The following is an 18,032-nucleotide window of genomic DNA, read 5'->3' as shown; positions in this document are numbered from 1 at the left end:
CCTTTTTTTCCCCCCCTGTTGAAAGGCAGTCTTTCTAAATCCAATACAGTTTCTCTCAGCATGAGGCAGCTTCAAAGCCCTGCTCTGTGGTCAGGCCCGTCGATCCTCTCACCCACCTCCTGGTTGTTTAAGAGAGCAAAAGCACAGCAGTGCAGTTTCTTAAACACACAGATCCACCCCAGCACCAACAGAGGGACCGCTGTTTGGCAAAAGAGCCTCTCTCTCTCTCTTTCTCTCTCTCTCTCTCTCTCTCTCTCTCTCCTCACCTTGGACTCTGACACCCCCTCCTTCCTCTCTCATTACCCACTCTCCTGCACAGTCCTCGTTATACCCAGATACTACTCTCTCTATCTCCTCTCTCTCCCTCCTGATCTAACTGTGCAGCTCCCCCATTTATCTTTCTGTTCTCTCTCCCACCCTCACTCCATCTGTCAGTTACCTCACCCTCTCCATCCCTCCACCGTCATCAACCTTTTCCCATCTCCGGCTACTTCATCTGCCCGTCCCTCTTCACCAGCCACTCCATCCCGTTGTCCCGTGCCCTCCCCTCTATCTTTGCTGCAACTCAATCCCTATCACCGCCTCTGCCTCGCGCCTCGCTCTCAATGTAAAGTGATTGATGCCAAGCTTGGGCTCCGGGCCATCCCTCCCTGCCGCACACACGTGCGGGGACACCACGGTGAACCCGGAGGGAGGATGCCATTACACCTCGCAAACGGGAGTTCAAGTGGAGGGAGGCCGCGGAGGGTTTCGGCCAATAAGCCGTGCCCACCCATGTCTGAGGGGGGGAGCGGGCTTGGGGGACCCATTGGTGGGGAGCACGAGTTAGTACACTGGAATGCTCATTACGCCTCTGTGGGGACGGTCCTGCAGGGCATCCACTGTGCGGCTTTGGAGCTCATTACGCCAGGCAGCCGCCGAGCCCCGGGCCCCCGGAGGCAGCAGGGCTCGGTGCGGAGATAAGAAAGGGGAGGGCTGCTCAGATTACCCTTAATCAGAGGCACCTGTAGACAGCCGGCCCCTCCCTCCTCATTGCCTTCCGTTAAGCCCCCACCCTCCCTGACGCACACGCGCGCCGGCTTTTCTTGCTGCTATAATTATTGCAATTGCTTCACTTGACTTTCATTCCCGAGCACGGAGTCGCACAGCTTGCCTCCTAATGAGAAACCCCAGCCATGATCCGGAGGTGTTATTTATTTATTTAATTATTTATTCAACACAGCATGTCTAATGTTAATTATTTAAATTTGCGTGATTTTAGCATGATGTGCTCGGCAACCCTCTCCTCACTGCGTTCTTTTTTTAGGGAATGCGGCTCACGTCGCTCCCCTCGTAGTGGTGGATAGAGCGTTAATTAAGCTTTAATGTGACATGTGCGCCAAAGCGTAGGGACGTGATTCACATGAACTTATTTTTGAAGCAGGAGGTGACACAAGGAGTTAAAGTACATTAACGAAAATCACCCCTTGTAAAATGAAAAGATAAACACCATATACAGTGCGGCTAAACAAGGTGATGGGTAGCTAGGTAGGATACGATAAGATAAGATATGACAAGATAAAATGAGCTAAATAGACAAAAGATAGACGTCAGTAAAGTAAAAATAACTAAACGTGTAATATAAACACAGGAAATATAGAAATACAAATAGAATAGGAAAACGTTTAACTGTGTAAAGAGAATATAGACAGAATATATATAGCTTGAGCAGAATTGCCTGATGAAGCCAAGCTAGTCTGATTTCAGACAGCTCAAACTGACACAGCAATTACATCAGTTCAGTTTTCGGATCTCCGCTCCATCACTTTTCCTCCACCTGTAACCCGACGTGAAACTTGTCCCACCCTGCGCCGAGGAACAATGCGAACTCCTACCTGCGCCATTTGCATAATAAAACGTGTAACTGTCATTTGTTTGGGCAAATGTCTATTTCCAAAGATGACACAACAAACAAGTGCCGACTTTGATGCGAGTCGCAGGGTGCGAGCTGGAGTCTGTTTTAAGTGCCGCGGAGACGTACAGTGGGGATTAATAAAAAACTAGAACAATGTGATATGCACGACTGAACCACTTTTGTGATTCACTCCATCCTTGCACACCTCCCTTCAGGTGCCGAGAGGTTCGTTTGAAACCGTCTGTCAAGCTGTTGTCTGTGCAGGCAGCATACAGAGAGTTCATCCAAAAACTGCACTCCGAGTTCTCGAAGCGCTTGGATGGGTGTGCGGCGCACCTCCTCTCATCAAACCGTTTGTGAGACGTTCGAGACAACACGTTACGTTCATCAGTGTTGTGCATCAGAGTAATTCCAAACATCATAATGTGAACCCGAATTATGCTTCATGGCACGGCTTCATGGGATATTGTTATTCATATTATTTATACAGCATAATTAGACTGCAGGGGAAATAAGACTGGATATTGGAATACTTAAATTGTCAAATTACATTTCATGTCACTTAATGGGTATTAGGAATTCTATAACCAAAAAAAAGCATAAACATCATTAGCAGCTAAACCTTCCCACCCACATCCCTCTATCATGTCACCCAACAGATTCTGCCTCAATTAAATTAACACGCCCACTTAGAGACTGGTTTTAACTTGTGTGTTGCGCATAAACCATTTCCTGTGATTACATTTGGCTCTATTTAGTTTTAATCCACTGTGGTTTAGCCCATGTTAGTACCAGAAGGTAACATTTTAAATATAAAGCTTTTCTTTCTACTCTTCATTCTAAATGATATCAAAGAAATACAAAGAAATAGAGATGGAGAAGAGCAAATCATTCTTTTGAGAAAAGTAGCAGTTTATCATCACATAAATATCTAAAGAGTTGTGTCACTAATCACGGAACATGGCCTCATTATTTCAGCTTGATGAGCTGCCACACCTGACAGAAATATGACATGAAAAACAAAAACAAAAGATGAGTGTTGAGAGGCTGATCAGCTCGTTCCCTCGGTGCCCGTAAGAAGACTTGCTTCATGGGCAACACAGTAGCTGCACCATAGGGGGAAAAAAAAAATCAAGTTCAAAGAAGTTGTCGTCTCACAAACTGGAATGAAGTGGTAAAACATTCAGTTTTATACGTGTTTCATCTCCGAGTTTAGTTGATGAAATGGAACCGCCACACATTTTGTTTTGCCTGCAGTGGGGAGGCAAAAGGTGAAAACGAAGAAACAAAAATCAGGAAATAGAAAAAAAGGCACTTTCAGCGTGGAGAGACAGTGCATTTTCAATCTCTGTCATGGTCACAATTTTGAAAAAAAAAATCTCCCCAAGTTTCACGAAACATGGCGCCCCACGAGCCTTCACTCGCACTTCTGTATTCTCTTTGTAGTTATGCAACTCTGAAAACTGAAAGCTAAGGGCTTGTGACAGAGTTACCGAAACTAAATTGTCATAAATATCCGGTGCTTACAAGATGATGGATTACATTCATCAGTGTGAGGCCTCTAATCTAATCTGGGGCTGCGTTCATCAAACTCCTCTCAGAGGAGGTGAGCTGATCTGGGATCACTAAATATGTCCTTGTTTTTCTTCCATTTTCGGCGTGATCTGAAGCTAAGAGTGATGTTGGATCAGCATGGGCACTTTGGAAATAATAGTCCTGATCTCATTTGTGCTCTGATGAGAGAGAAAGACTCAACCGCTGAACATCTCAACACGATATAAGAAGGTTTAATGTTTTAGTTAAATGTGAATCCTTAAATTCACATAGATAGATAGATAGATAGATAGATAGATAGATAGATAGATAGATAGATAGATAGACAGACAGATAGATAGATAGATAGATAGATAGATAGATAGATAGATAGATAGATAGATAGATAGATAGATAGACAGATAGATAGATAGATAGATAGATAGATAGATAGATAGATAGATAGATAGATAGATAGATAGATAGATAGATAGATAGACAGATAGATAGATAGATAGATAGATAGATAGATAGATAGATAGATAAGGAATTCCACAGATTTGTTTTTCACCAATGTTCATTGTAATACATGTGCCGTGCTGCACTTTACATGTCTATGAAATTACTACTGTATTTGGATTTTTTTCCTCTCCCTGCCAACACATAATGACACACTTTAGTTGTTAAGCCTGCCTTTCTGCATAAACCGGGGGGCCACAGTCCTCGTACCAAATGACATGGGAACATGAACTGCAGTGTAGTGTATTTCTTTTCTTCCGCCTGCCAGTACATTTGTTTTCATTAGACGGGATTGGTCAGCAGTCTGGGCCCTTGTGTCCAGTAATGGAGCGCACATCGCGGGCCCATTATAGACTCCCAGTGAAATAAATGATATATTGACCCTAAATATTCCACATTCTCGTGTCTGTGAACAGCTGTGTACCGCCCCACACACACACAAAACCTTATTGCACATCTTCTTCGGGGAATATTCAGTGTACGTCATGCATCTCACTCACTGCAACCAACAAAAAAGAAATTCTACATGAGCCTGGTTGTATGCTAAACACAACGTTTCTGTAGATATCAAGAATTTGAACAAAAAGGCGACGTATCTGCTGAAGCAATCGCCGGTAATGTACAGCTGTAATGAAAACAAACTATAACCAGAGGTGCAACACGGAGCATTAATAAAAACACAGAGCCGGAGCTCAGTCGACGCCTCTCTGTATTGTGCAGTGAAACAGAACAGGACAGGAGAGCAAGTGATGCATGCGAGTCACAATTACTATTTCATTAAGGAGCCGCTGCCATTGGCAGGCGTTCTATGGCATTGTGGTGAGGAGGCTGGCACGGCATCAGTGGGGGGCACAAGGGTTTAGAGAGGGGTCTGAGGAAGAAGTGGGGGGGCGATGGCTGGGGAGGAAACACGCTTTAATTTGGGTCATCTCCCAGTCTGCACAGGGGTCGGGTGACAGACCCTCCTCTGTGCCTAATCTGAAAACACATATGTTGTACTGGGTATCCACCTGAATTAATTGCCCTAATTATTCCTGATACAGGAAGGCGGGGGAGTTAGATATGTAAAAGCATTTTTTTCAAAAAATGGCATGCACATTAGACCTACAGAGACTTATTGCCGTGGCACAAATGCATTGCGGAAGACGGAGGCTACCTGTCAAGATGATAGGGGAGCTCTTAATTGCTTTGAGAGGGGGGAACATGCTCATTCTTTATGCTGGAGAGTGGAGTGTGGTTGTTTCAGTAGAGGGGGTGGGGGGTGGGGGCTTGGTTACCACAGACACACGCTAACACTCACACGCGCACACACACGCACACAACCCTTTGAAGCAGACAGGCGCCATGAGTCAAGGAGCTGCCTTGGAGGCCACATTGCATCGCACTAAACAGCTCTTACGTGTCTCTCGCAGCAATTTTTCATACTTAACCAAATGGACAAACAATAGCTAATCGGAAACCACATGAAAGTTACGGATTTGTGGTCAATTTGAAAACAATGCAACTGCTGAATTGAGGGGGGGTGAACTTTTGCTGTCGTGACAAATACTGACTGACCCTGAAGTACTTATTGTACTTCATGTCTACTGCAAAATCAATCAATCACATGGTCGCGATGAGATCTGTGAGTGGATATGGATCACAAATGGTTTTAGTGTTGAGAATAAAACATTTGCAGTGTTGTTTAACATGGTAAAAACAAGGAAAATGCTTGTATACGGCAGCAGAAAGACAACAAAAGGGTAAACCACGGACACCAGATCGCACAAATAGCAGGAATTATAGTTCATTACTGTTTATTTCTAAATTGCCTTCAGTAAGCCAGGGCCACTTCAACCGTCACAAAACCGTGGGGCTGATGGTAGCTAATTTTTGCAGGTGTTATACTGCACTTTATCCATCTCACTTTATGTGTAACTGGTTATGTTAATAGGATTTCAACCCAATTTATTCAAGTGCTGATCAATGACATGCAATCTCGGCACTTCATGCATTATGTATTTTAATGGAACTCACTCGCTTTATAGCTGAATGGCTAAAGGTTAACAGTCCCAAGAGGTGGGACTCCCTGAAGACTAATCTGAACTTCAAACACAGACTCTTTTTCTTTTTTTCCTCTTTCACTTCGCGAGGCAAAAGCGCACAACAACAGAAAAGTTGTTTTTATCACCACTTCTTATGGCTCATTGGGAGAAAGAAAGCGATTTATTACCCCACATCCTTTGCTCATATTAATGCGACAATAAATGCCCATAGACATTATGCTCTCGGTAGGAAGTGAGGCAGAAAAAGAGGAGTTAGAGGTTGGGGAATTAGTGCGATGGAATCTGGTGCCAGGGAGGGGAAAGAGGGAGAGAGGGAGGGTAGGAGAGGAAGAGAGGGATGTGTACGTGGGGTAGAAGTGAAATGAGGAGAGGGGAGGGAGTGGGAAAGTGGAATACAAATCTCAGACCAACAACAGAGATAGATATGTCAAATCTCCATAATTATGCTGCATGAAGTGGAATTTTGATAGTGGAAAAAGAAAGTCATTTCAGCAGTGATATCTCAAACCTCTCTCTCCTTCTTTTCCTGCAGTTTACCATGGAAAACAGTGAGGCGTCTCTGAGGGCCCCTGCCACTCCTTGCTCAATAAACCTGGCATGCAATTCCCCAGATGAGAGTCCCACTGGAGTACGTGGGGACTGTGAGGTGAAAACCCCTCCAGTGCCTACTAAATCTAGAAGTGGGAGACAGGAGGTCCTAGAGATATATCCAGTGAGGGTCACTTGGCAGTTTTTTGTCCCCACCTTATTGTCTCAGTCTAGAGATTTGCCTTTGGCTGCCCATGAGGTGACTTTTTATACTTATAGACACTGTATATATTTTCTGTACATACATTTTTTTTTTTGTATCCTTGAAAAATGGGAGGTCCAATACAAAATTTGCAGGGGAATGCGTTTTTGAAGAGATGCAAAGATGTGATCGGTGGTTATTTAGCAGCATTAACAAGATGAAAGAGTAAAAATGAAATCTGGCTTTGTCAGGGCTTGAATGGACGAGCGCCGCAGTGAGCCTCACAGCTAGCCGGCATGATTATGGATTTCGCTGCTGGGACATTTTTACACTATTGCTAGGTAAACAAGCATGATTGCATGAATCAATTCAGAACAAGTTAATGGGAGCGTATCTGACGCGTGCAATCAAAATTTGGCTGCATTAGCTGCTATTATCATTCTGTCACTGTTTTAGTTTCACATGGATGAAAGTGGATTAATGGTAAGATGCACGATTGCTTAGGGAATAGGGGTATTTGTCGAGGCGAGGGGAAGCTTAAAGCTGTCAGAAAATCACTTAGTCGACAAAAGTTTCCAGTCAGAAACATGACGTATAACCTGTAAAGAAGCACTTGCCTTCGACACAGTCTGAACTGGGGCCAGCCGTTTTAACTGGCGCCATCAGTCTCCTCCAGGTAATGCAATTAGATGCCACTAATATCTTGGGATGCTCTTCAAACTGCAAATGCACTTTTGCTAAATAGCACACACTGTAATAACTAGTGACAGCACTCAAGGAGCCACAGTGAAAAAGCTTTTGCATGTGATTGGCTCAAGTAATTGCACACACCGAACGCTCCCAGTGATAGAATTTATGAACTGAAACCAGATGTTATCTATATGTATGCGGGGCTTGTTTGCTTTGTTGCCAGGCAACACGGCCTCACCTTGGTTAAAACATGCAAAGTTAATGTGTAAGATGGACATGGGCGATCCTAAAGGGCAATTGCACTTCTGTGGTCTATTTTCATCAAGTCACCAGGCTCTCGACCCAGACTACGGGAAAAACTATTCACAACTTGAATCTGCAATTCGGGCTGAACACCCTGTGTCAGGCGTCGTGGAACTCTTTTTTTCTGCCAACGCTGGAGGGTAGATGTGTTTTGTTTTAGTTTAAAACAGCATTAAGGAAAATTATGCTCTCTGGGATTATGTCTACGCTTTGTCATTCATGTTTAAAACACAAACCGCCTACAGTCGCTCCGAGTAGCTCGGGGGGAAGCTGTGGGGCTGTCAGACCATCGGTGGCTGTGCTCACTATCTAGTCAAAGTCGCCCACACATGAGATGGAGACAAGCACCTTGCGCAACACACACAAACACACACCTACAGTACAAATGCACATACTGTAAAGTGCGTCAAGAAAACTGCCTCAGGGCTACAAGCATGTGTAGTGTAGCAACAAAAGTTCACTGTATCACGGTAATCTCAGGCTAAATCTCTTCACTTGACGGATTAACTGGAATATCACAAGAACACATGCAAAATAACTGAACAGGGCTGATCAGGAGCTGATAAAGTGACTACGTATCCTGAGAAAAGATAGAGAGACAGAGACGGAGGGAATGAGATCTGCGTCTTGCTCCCACTATTCCCCCCCAGGCAACGTCAGGATAAATCTTCCAAGGGATTATCCCAGCTACACAATGTTCTCTGTTCTGCCCATTGTATGTCTCTTTAAGCACAATTGATAAATTAGTTATTTATATTGTGGATGGATAAAAGTCAAGCACAGGATTTTCTTGTGATTCATCTGGTTCGGGGAGGCATTAACGAACAACGGCGGCGGCGCGCGTTCCGCCCGTGCCAGGCTCACTGCGTAGACATTCAGAATCTGTATCAGATTACAAATTGGAGTGCATAAATTGTAGCATGGCAAAGAAAGTATGTTTTCTTTTTATTACCTAATTGTACCTTGTGGACATGGTTTTCCAGTACAGAAACCTCAGCCGCGTTTCCAAGTTAAAGGAAGGGCACAGAGCCAGGAGGAGTTAGACAATACTGTGCAGTTGGGCTGCTCTGCTACCCTAATTCTGGTTTGCCTGGCAGCTCAATGGGGGCCCAAATCAGTCTTAAATGAGTTACACATGGGATCGGGTATCTCTGTGGGAACCCTCCTGCTTTTAATTTAAGGTAAACTAATAGGCTTCATTTATTTGCAATTAGAAAAAAAAAAAATAATATCATGATGTGAACCTCCCCGCTTTCTACTTACTGGCAGCTCACTCTTCAACAGTTCATGAATTTTAATTCATGTCGGTGGTGAGGTCAAACCCCAGTTGTACGAATGACGAGAGAGTTTTAGTCAAATTGAATTACCCCCTCTGTGTCTCACCGGTCTCACCCCCCTAGCATCCTAATTTCGCTCCTCCCTCTCCTCCTCCCATCCTCCCCTCATTTCCTCTCACTTTCTCGTCCTCCTTCCTTGTTTTACCCTTACCACAGCCTTATTGTCTTCACAGACTGCCTCCAGACAGCAGTAAGTCGCATGTCTGTCTTTTAACTGTAGTTGCCCCGAGCACATGTAAATGACTTTGGCACTTGATGTTTGAAGAGAAAAGATGAAGTAAAAAAAAAATCCCTAAGTGCAAAATCAAACAGATAAGAGGCAGGAATTTTCACTTTGCCGAGGAATGTGTGTCTTGACATACACTGACTTTTATGTTTTTCCTTTTAAAGTAGTCAAGGACAGTTAGTTTTGGAGGTATTCTAATCTTGAATGTTAAAGTTGCATTTATGGGTTTCGATTTCTGTGGCATTAAGTACTTTTTAATGAGTCATCGAATAGAAGGATAACTGACATTGCTGTGACTTCCACACTAAACCAAACTGATGTTACAGGTGAGGCCCTTGTGTTATCGCCCAAGCTCCATATGTGCGGCCCTGCACCCCAGAAAGAGTCAGGAGAGTGATCATCCGCACGTAAGCAACCAACCACAGGCATATAATAAAAACCTGCTAGAGAGGAAATATCTCACATGCCGGTGAAGTCAGTGGCTCAATGCGTTTGATGCTATACGGCCGCATGACCCACATTACACCAAGTCATTCAAATGACCTCTGAGGTGTTATCTCCAAAAGTCAAACATGGCAGCATTACTCCCCCACCCCCCCCCCCCCCTTCTTGCCAAGGATGCCAGAAAATATCTGACTTTGCAAAGATCCAGGTCTTGCTGCATCTGCAAATTCACATTTTCAAGGTCAAATGTTGTATAGAGTATACGGGGAGATAATGTTGTTACAATAAATTATGGGAATACATTTCTAACAGAGTTCCAGCTGAATAAATCGATGGCTGAACAGTCCTCAGCGGTAAAAAGGGAAGCAACATCGCGACAGGTCCGCTACGGGCAGCAGCAACTTTGATGTGATTTAGACAGAGCATCACGAACCAAAAGGCATAAGAATTCTGTAGGAGTTAAGGTTAAGGTTCAGCAATAATAATAATAATACAATTTAGAGTCTTAGATGTAGAAGGTTGAGAGGTTGTGGTCTGGCTTATGATCCCTGCTTCTAACTTTCTGGTGTGGAGCACTTTGTCCTTGTCCTGACCTGGCTCATCAAGCAGTAAACCCTATTAGAAAGAGAACACCAGATAACAAATACCACAGGATCATGCTGAGTATTCATCTTCTACGTTTGTCTGAGTGACAAAGCATTTCCTGGGGGGGGGGGGGGGGGGGGGGGGGGGGGGGGGGGGGGGGGGGGTGGGGGGGGGGGGGGGGGGTGGGGGGGGGGGGCGAGGGGTCACCTTGCATGTGGCCATGATTACGCACTAAACATAATTCAAAATACAACTCCCTTGATCTCATGATGATCTATTATTGACTATCCATGAACCATGTCCATCCCCGAATCCACAGAGCTTAATTGACGTTGTCCTCGGCGGAGGCACTGGCCCTCCATTTCATCCCAGCGTGTGTCTAGGCCGTGAGACAAGCAGTTGTACATTGACAAGTGTATAAAAACTCCATAACTAACCAGAGAGACTGGACACCCCTGGCAATCTCTTTGTTGTGTCTAAAAATAGTGGGTCCCAGCGGCCTCACTTGGAAAAAAGCAGAGGCACACTTCATTATTTCATTATATTCCCTCCACTCTGATTTACATGCACACCAGAGGAAGAGTAATTTTCTATCTGAGCGTCATGGCTGTGGCGAGGAGATGTGTGCTGATCCCCAGCAGAATAGCAAGACACAAAAACAAGCCAGATATCCACTCACTGCATCCCGCCCTCAAGAGGCAGACATGATCTCATGTTATCCCTGTTTCCCTCCAAGCATTACGGCATGTGTGCATCACGTCAATGAAACCTGGACAGATGGAAACTCAGCATATACGCCGCCACCGACGTTAAATAATGTATAAAGCCAGGGCCCGAACAGAGTTAAATCTGAGGCGAATCCAGTATTCGCTGTGGCGTCATCTTTTCTCATGCTTTCAGCATCACACTTGATCTTTTATTTTCCCTATATGTGATGCATACTTAAGCAACACATTTGCATATTCCCTGAGAAACTGTGTATGCATAATTCTTTATTCATCTTATTGCACTGAGTTGCTGCCATTGCACTGCATTACTGTGCACTTTCATTTATAGGTGCCATTGAACTACTTGTGACCTCAGCGACTCCCCCTTTTGTGGAGTCAGCACCCATGGCGAGCACGTAGCAATACAGGGACTGTATGAGTACCAGCATACTGTGCACCATCCATTGATTACATTGTATATCATATTGTTGTCCAGTCCTAAAACAAAAGAAGGTTGACTGAAGTGTAAGAATGCATCTTCTAGCACAACGAGAGCTGGTTGCATCCATAAATTGATGGAAGAAAAATACACTTGGTTATTTTAGGGTCACAGCTGATTGGTTTATAGAAATCTACCAGGAAGACCTTATGTCCTGTATTAGGGAAACAGCATGTTTTCTTGCATCTCCCAGGACAATACGATTGCAAAATAAATCAGGAGCTATCCTTATAGGGGTAATTTAATCATCCTGACACTCTTCCCAAACATCTTATCAATGGCCAGTGTTTTGCATTAAGGAGGAATCCCACAAAAGACACACCCACGAGGATTCGGAAGACAATTGGTTCCCCTGATGTGAGTCACCGGGGGGGGGGGGGGGGGGGGGGGGGGGGGTCACACAATGTGGTGTGTCTGGGTGACCTTAATCACTTCCAGGTTCATCCGAGCTCGGATTTCACTTGTGTGCCTTATTTTTCAGGTCACTGCCTCAAAGTCAAGTAGGGCACAGTCTTATCTTGGGAGCATAACACAATCATCCATCACAATACCATAGGTCAGGTAAGGCGCAGATTCACTGAAGTGTTGTCCATTACCTCGGGCTTGAAACACATTGTGGCTCCATCACAAGCTGAGCCCGTCTGTATGCGTGGAGCTGGGTAAATATATAGAGGAAATGGTCTGGAATACATGTGGCAATTCTCCTAGATGCCTGGCTTTTTCTCTTCTGATGAAAAGAGAGAATATAGCCCCAATCACACAAAGCAGAAGCAGAGAGGAACTGAACTGAGAGAAACTGTGGAAATGTCTTGGTATAGTCATGAGCTCTTAAAGTTATTATGGAAGCAGTTGAATTCCAGTCTTTTTGATTCTATCTGGACAAGGCACCGGAGGGACTGGAATATCGTAAATTAAGTCGCTGATATGATCAAGTCACACGTGCAAAGGGGTATTAAAATGGGCATCACAAGAGGTGTGCGAAAAGCACCAATTTCCCTCAGAATTCATGGCGCAGCAATGTCGTGAAGCCTTCTCACTCCATAACGACTGTCGGACCAGTCAAGCAACACAGACCACTGCTACAAAAAAAATGTCCAAATGACACATAATAATCTGCCTGACTGATCTTGAGAAGGGTTGCTGCTCTTTTTTCTCTTTTTTTTTGAAGACTGCATGCACATAAATTCTTTATGGCCAACGCTGAATATCACGCATTATTTAAGAAGACTCTTCAAAAACAACCCTCATTCTATTATACTTTCATGTTCCTGGCTCAAATTATCCCTCCAGTTTATTGCAGAATATGATCTCTGACACTATGCAAACAGTTATATTTCGATCTGCTACCTACTGTATGTTCATGTTATTCAGGTAAAGGTAATAAAGAAAGCGGAGCGGCTCCTGATGGAGGAAAGCGATTAGGTCGAGCCTTGTTAAAGCTTAGAGATGTTTGCCTTTGCTGCTGTGCAAGTTAATGCTGTGGTTTTGACTCAAAGAGTCGACAGTGTCTTAATACGGGTAACGATGCAAGCCATTAGAACGGGTTGCACACTATGTGTTACCGCTGACTTGCATTAGCTTTTTTGTGGTTCACCGTTTATGACTCCCTGCTAATGGCTGTGCATTCTTTTGCTCTCGTTGATATGTGACCAGTTTTCATACACATCTCAAGCACGTGGCACGCCGTACATTTTTTATCGAACCATCACTTAAAAAGCAGAGCACGAACGGCAAGAAAAAAATAATGACGCAAAGACATCATGCTGTGAATGTAGCTGCAACTACAACATGCAACGTCCCTGGCTCTCATACAAATTGCTTTGAATGTAACCTGATATTCACGTTTCCTTCAAATGCTTGCTTCAGTCTTTTTCTTTTTTTTTTTTCCTTCATGAATTCACTTTGAACTCTGTTGCTTGTCACTGGATGAAGTGAGAGCACACAGAGAAAATCAATATGTTATTGTGTATGTGTGGATTAACTTCTCAGAGTGTGCATGTTTGAGCGAGATGCATTTGGGGCCTCTGCTTGTCTTTTCGTGTTTCTGCCCCAGATTGAGCCTGACAGCCACGTACAATATCTTGTTACAGAACACACAGCTGCACAGAGAAAGAAAGGGGAGGGGGGGGGGGAGGCATGGAAAGCTTTGGTTTTGACAGACCTTTCCTATACGTGCAAACCTTTACGCAGTCATCCCACCTATGCCATGCGGAACTCTAATTAGTCAATGGGCTGATCTCATTAGTCAAATGCTTTTGTTGCAGGTGTCCAGTCCAAGATGAGGAGATTGCCCGAGGAACTAAGGTTAGAGGGCTGGGCTTAGGAAACCAATCTTAACGACTTAATGGCTTATATGCAGCCATGCTTAGACACCGCATGTAATCAGAGGTATTGCATTTGCACGGTTACGACCAAGAAAGAAAAATACTGCATCTCATTGTTACGTTGAAATGATAATCGTTCAAATCTAGCAAAAGAATAAACGTTGACATCAGTATGGGCGATGCCACATTTTGACACTTTACTTTCCACACTCTACAAGAGAAGGGATCTTGCCTCTATCTGCAGTCAGAAGAGGTCGGCACACTCACTGTCCGGTGCCGAAGTATTACAATTACCCTGGAGTAGATTTCCCGGGTTCATCGTGTTTGAGTGTGTCATCACATCGAGGAACAGGCTGCTTCAAACACAAGTACTTACAACATGGAGATATCACTCATGGGATGTCTTCTCACAGCTGGATATGGTTTGTCCACTGTGCCAGAACACGGGGTGTTTGAAATGCAGTGATTAGTGCAGTGTCCAGTTAATTTGAACAGGGTTTTCAATGGGACTAATCGGGAATTAAGAGTCGACATCTACTTTAAATCGCTTTCTTTACGCATTCGTCGGGGAATACTGTCAGGATAGAAAAAGGCAATTGTCTGCGCCCTCCCGATTATCCCCTGGAAAAGCCTATAATCTGGCTGAAAGTACTTAAAGAGTCAAGCAGGAAAATAAACAACATTGATTATCATCCCACTGTTCTTTTTTTTTCCAAAGTGGACCTTGCAGAAAAGGGGGGGGCTAAGGTTGCGCCTTCCCCCGTCAGCGCCATCTGCTTGGGCAAATGTTAAGGCAGGCTAAATACCCCCTGAGTCCTCTGTTCAAACCAGATTATCAGCTATTCTAAGGAGGCGAACGTGCGTCTTATCGTCTCCCAATCTCTTTTACAAAAGCAAATCAAGAATTCAGTACGAGGATTACCAGGATTAAGGAGGACACAGACATGGCTCTCCTTGGCCAACGTCTTAAGTTGTTGCCTTTCAGTCTGGCTACCTTCAGCATGCAAACACGCAACAACTGCATCCAGTCATGACATTGTCCTCAACACAAGTTAATTTGTTTTGGCTAAAACGCTTCTTCCAGGAATGGTGGTTTCCCGCAATTTGATGTAGTGATGGTAAGTACACAGCAATACAGTGTTCAGATGCATCGCAGTTTGACCCTTTTAAGCCTGCAGCTGAGCTACACTTCAGAAAAACCCCTCTGCCCTACACAACACTGACAGCATCACATAGTGTTGAACAGTGACCCACAGTGGGACGTGGCTAGGTTTGAAAACTGCATGTTTTAGCCGGAACAGAATGATAGATTGCTGGTCAGGTTTTCCACTGTATGCTGGAAAGCAGGTACAATGAGGAACGAATTTCAATGCAAACAACCTCTGTGGGGCTTCACCTTAGGAGCAGATGTCCGCGGAATGCAGATGTTCCACCGATGACCTGCGAGGTCACAAAAAAAAAAAAACCTTGCAAAAAAAACCTTGTTTGCCTTCTCTTTACCGTAGTTGTCTTCATTGGGGATTAGTGTTAAATCGACATGGTTAAAACAAAGGTCGGAACTTTGTGATTACTACCAAGAGGGGTGGGGGGTGGGGGGCGGGTGTCTCCTAAAGAATGCTTGTAAAGCTGCCTTATCCCTGTTGTAACAACTGGAGTAACATACATTCAACAAAACAATCACGCGCTAACAGAGCCACGCTGGAGCACCAGCAACTGTATCTCCAAACATTTTGTGTGATTGAGGGCATTATTAATCCTGCATGAGGGATCACGGTGGATGTCTCCACCTGAGATATTTTAAGTTAGACAGAGGCGCACCGACTGTCTTGCAGGCACACCGGCGAACCACATGCGCTTTGCACACTATCAGCAACTACTGCTTTAGATCACACTTTTAACAAGGAACAAACAATTGTACAAGCAATCGATGCTCCTCAGATCCGCGCTCCACAGTCACACCTCGTTTAATCAACAGAATTGTTTTCAATGAAAACAATCTCCGGGCTGTAGAGCTACTCAGTGTCTCAGAAAGAACCACTCGGCGGGCTTCCACACTGATTTGATTGTTGCACACACAAAGGTAGAAAGACCACCGCGGCTATGGGGGATGATTGAATTATTCAGTTTGGCAGAGATTTGGCATCAATTGTGTGGAGTGTTGCCTTGAGTGGAGTGCAACAGAAAGACAGCATCTTCTTGTTTCCTGCACCGCTGCACAGCACATGCATAAATCGGCCCTGCATAAACAGTCAGCATCGCTCCAGGACAACTTCACATCATAAACCGAACACGCTTGCTGCTTGGCTAATTGACCCACACCTCCCCATAGACTGTCTACACATTAAATGCCTTAAATCCAAGCATTTGAATCATCAATATTTCTACATTAAAAAAAGAGGCATGTTTTCTTAGTGGCCCGAAGTCCAAACCCGCAAAATACAAATTTCCATTTTTTTCTGTACTTAAAATCGCCTATTAAAGATGGAGATAAGGTAAAAATGTATGAAGGTATAAGCAGCTGCCAAAATCCCCATTCCCAACTCCTAAAAACCGGGCAAAACAAATCCATACAGACTTTCAATAAGTGATTTTATACACGTTTAGAGAAATCTGAAAAATCCACAGCGGTGCTCGGATTGCTCAGTGCACATTGCTTTTTGAAAAGTTCACTGAGACAGCAACTACAGCAATCATTTAGTTCAAACGATCCGTGCTCTTGAACTGTCATTCTGTGCTGCAGATGGCAATACTCTCAGCAGAGAATCAGGGCTGACTTGTAAATTCAATGTAATGTGATTTAAAAAAAAAAAGGGGGTTCTGCCGTTTCCATAGCTCCTTCGCAATGTTATTCAAACGGGGAACAAATATGTTTTAGTTTTATGTTACATTGATCAGAGGGGAAATAACTGATAACAGAGGAGAGGAAGCACTGATTGAACTGACTTCATTCACAAGGTTACGGAAAGTCACTGGACCGGCCGGGTCCACTTCTTTTTCCAGAATGGTAAACTTTAGATGTGGTCTCGGATTCATCTTTTGGAAGTGATAACCATAGATGCTCGATAATTGCAGTGCACCCAAAGGTTTTGTATTACAGGAAACAGCAAGCTTCACTGAAGAAGCCTCTAGGCGCACTAAGAATGATAAGACGGAGAAACCGGGAAAAAAAAAAGGAAGAAAGAAATACAATTAATGAAGACCATATGGATAGCCTCACCACCGCAGCAGAATTAATCGCTGCCTGTGTGCCAGCGTAAGATCATGTGTGTGGGTCTGTATATTTCTCCATCTGCAGTCTTATCATTGCATTATCAAAGTAACTACATGTAACTAGCTTCCTGGCCTGTTCGTAATAAGCGATGCTGCATCCTCATAAATCACAAATCACTATGTCAGCTAAGAAAGAAAGTGAACTCGTCCCTCGGTGACGTATTGTAATGCAACCGCGGGACAACCGTTAAGAGTCATTTTATAGACGATAAAAAAAACACAGGAAACGCACTTGATGTGAGCTGACCAAAATCACAACTGCATATTTCTACTGGAGCAGAGGAGCAATAATGAAAATGGTCCAAAGACATACCGAAGACATCTTCTGTTGCAAACCCCCGAACGGCAACTCTTTTTTTCCCCATCCCCTCGTTTCACATCTTCCCCTTTTACACCGCGAAGCAGAAAAAAAATCCATTTATCGCCGACTCGATCTTCACAGGCAAATGTTAAGACTCATTATTGGTATCTTTTTGTTGGAGTTCTTCTTATTTATTTATGTATGGCTCATTTAAACCCATTTCCATTTCCTAATTATGCATAACATGAAAATCAAACCATAATTTATCTAGCTCAAAGAGATAAAAACTACCTTATGATCTACCCAAGCTCTCTGTTTTTAAGTAGGAACGAAAGCATTTAGCAGGTTTACATTTATCTATTCATAGAACGCTGACATTTCTGCACCCGCTATATAAGAATGCTCCACTTGAGCGTGCACCATTTCCTCAAATCACCAAGGACACTTTCCCCGAGGGAACTGATTAGCTCTTTCTCTGTTTTAAAATCTGAAGTAACTTTGATAAGCAATTAAACATTTTCTGTTGTCTCCACTCTGGCTTTGTTTTATGCCTTTCAAGTCTGTATTTTTGGATCAAATCCACATAAACACGGCGCAACGCGTTGTTAGAGCGGCGGTCTTTCTA

At 43.9% G+C, this 18,032-nt stretch overlaps 1 protein-coding gene and 1 long non-coding RNA gene across 4 annotated transcripts in view; one reads left to right on the top strand and one right to left on the bottom strand.

Moving 5' to 3' along the window:
- The window catches only part of pcdh11 (protocadherin 11), a 126,711-nt gene that overhangs the window by 84,297 nt on the left and 24,382 nt on the right, over positions 1-18,032 (bottom strand). The window lies entirely within an intron of this gene.
- LOC117769252 overlaps positions 10,236-18,032 on the top strand; it is a 34,677-nt gene continuing 26,880 nt past the window's right edge. The window contains exon 1 of the long non-coding RNA XR_004615181.1: positions 10,236-10,247. This is a non-coding gene — a long non-coding RNA (uncharacterized LOC117769252). The remainder of the gene's footprint in view (positions 10,248-18,032) is intronic.

Source organism: Hippoglossus hippoglossus, chromosome 10 (genome assembly GCF_009819705.1).
Source record: "Hippoglossus hippoglossus isolate fHipHip1 chromosome 10, fHipHip1.pri, whole genome shotgun sequence".
Lineage (NCBI taxonomy): Eukaryota > Metazoa > Chordata > Actinopteri > Pleuronectiformes > Pleuronectidae > Hippoglossus > Hippoglossus hippoglossus.
The sequence above is the reverse complement of the archived record's forward strand: the minus strand, read 5'-3'. Positions and strand labels throughout refer to the sequence as shown.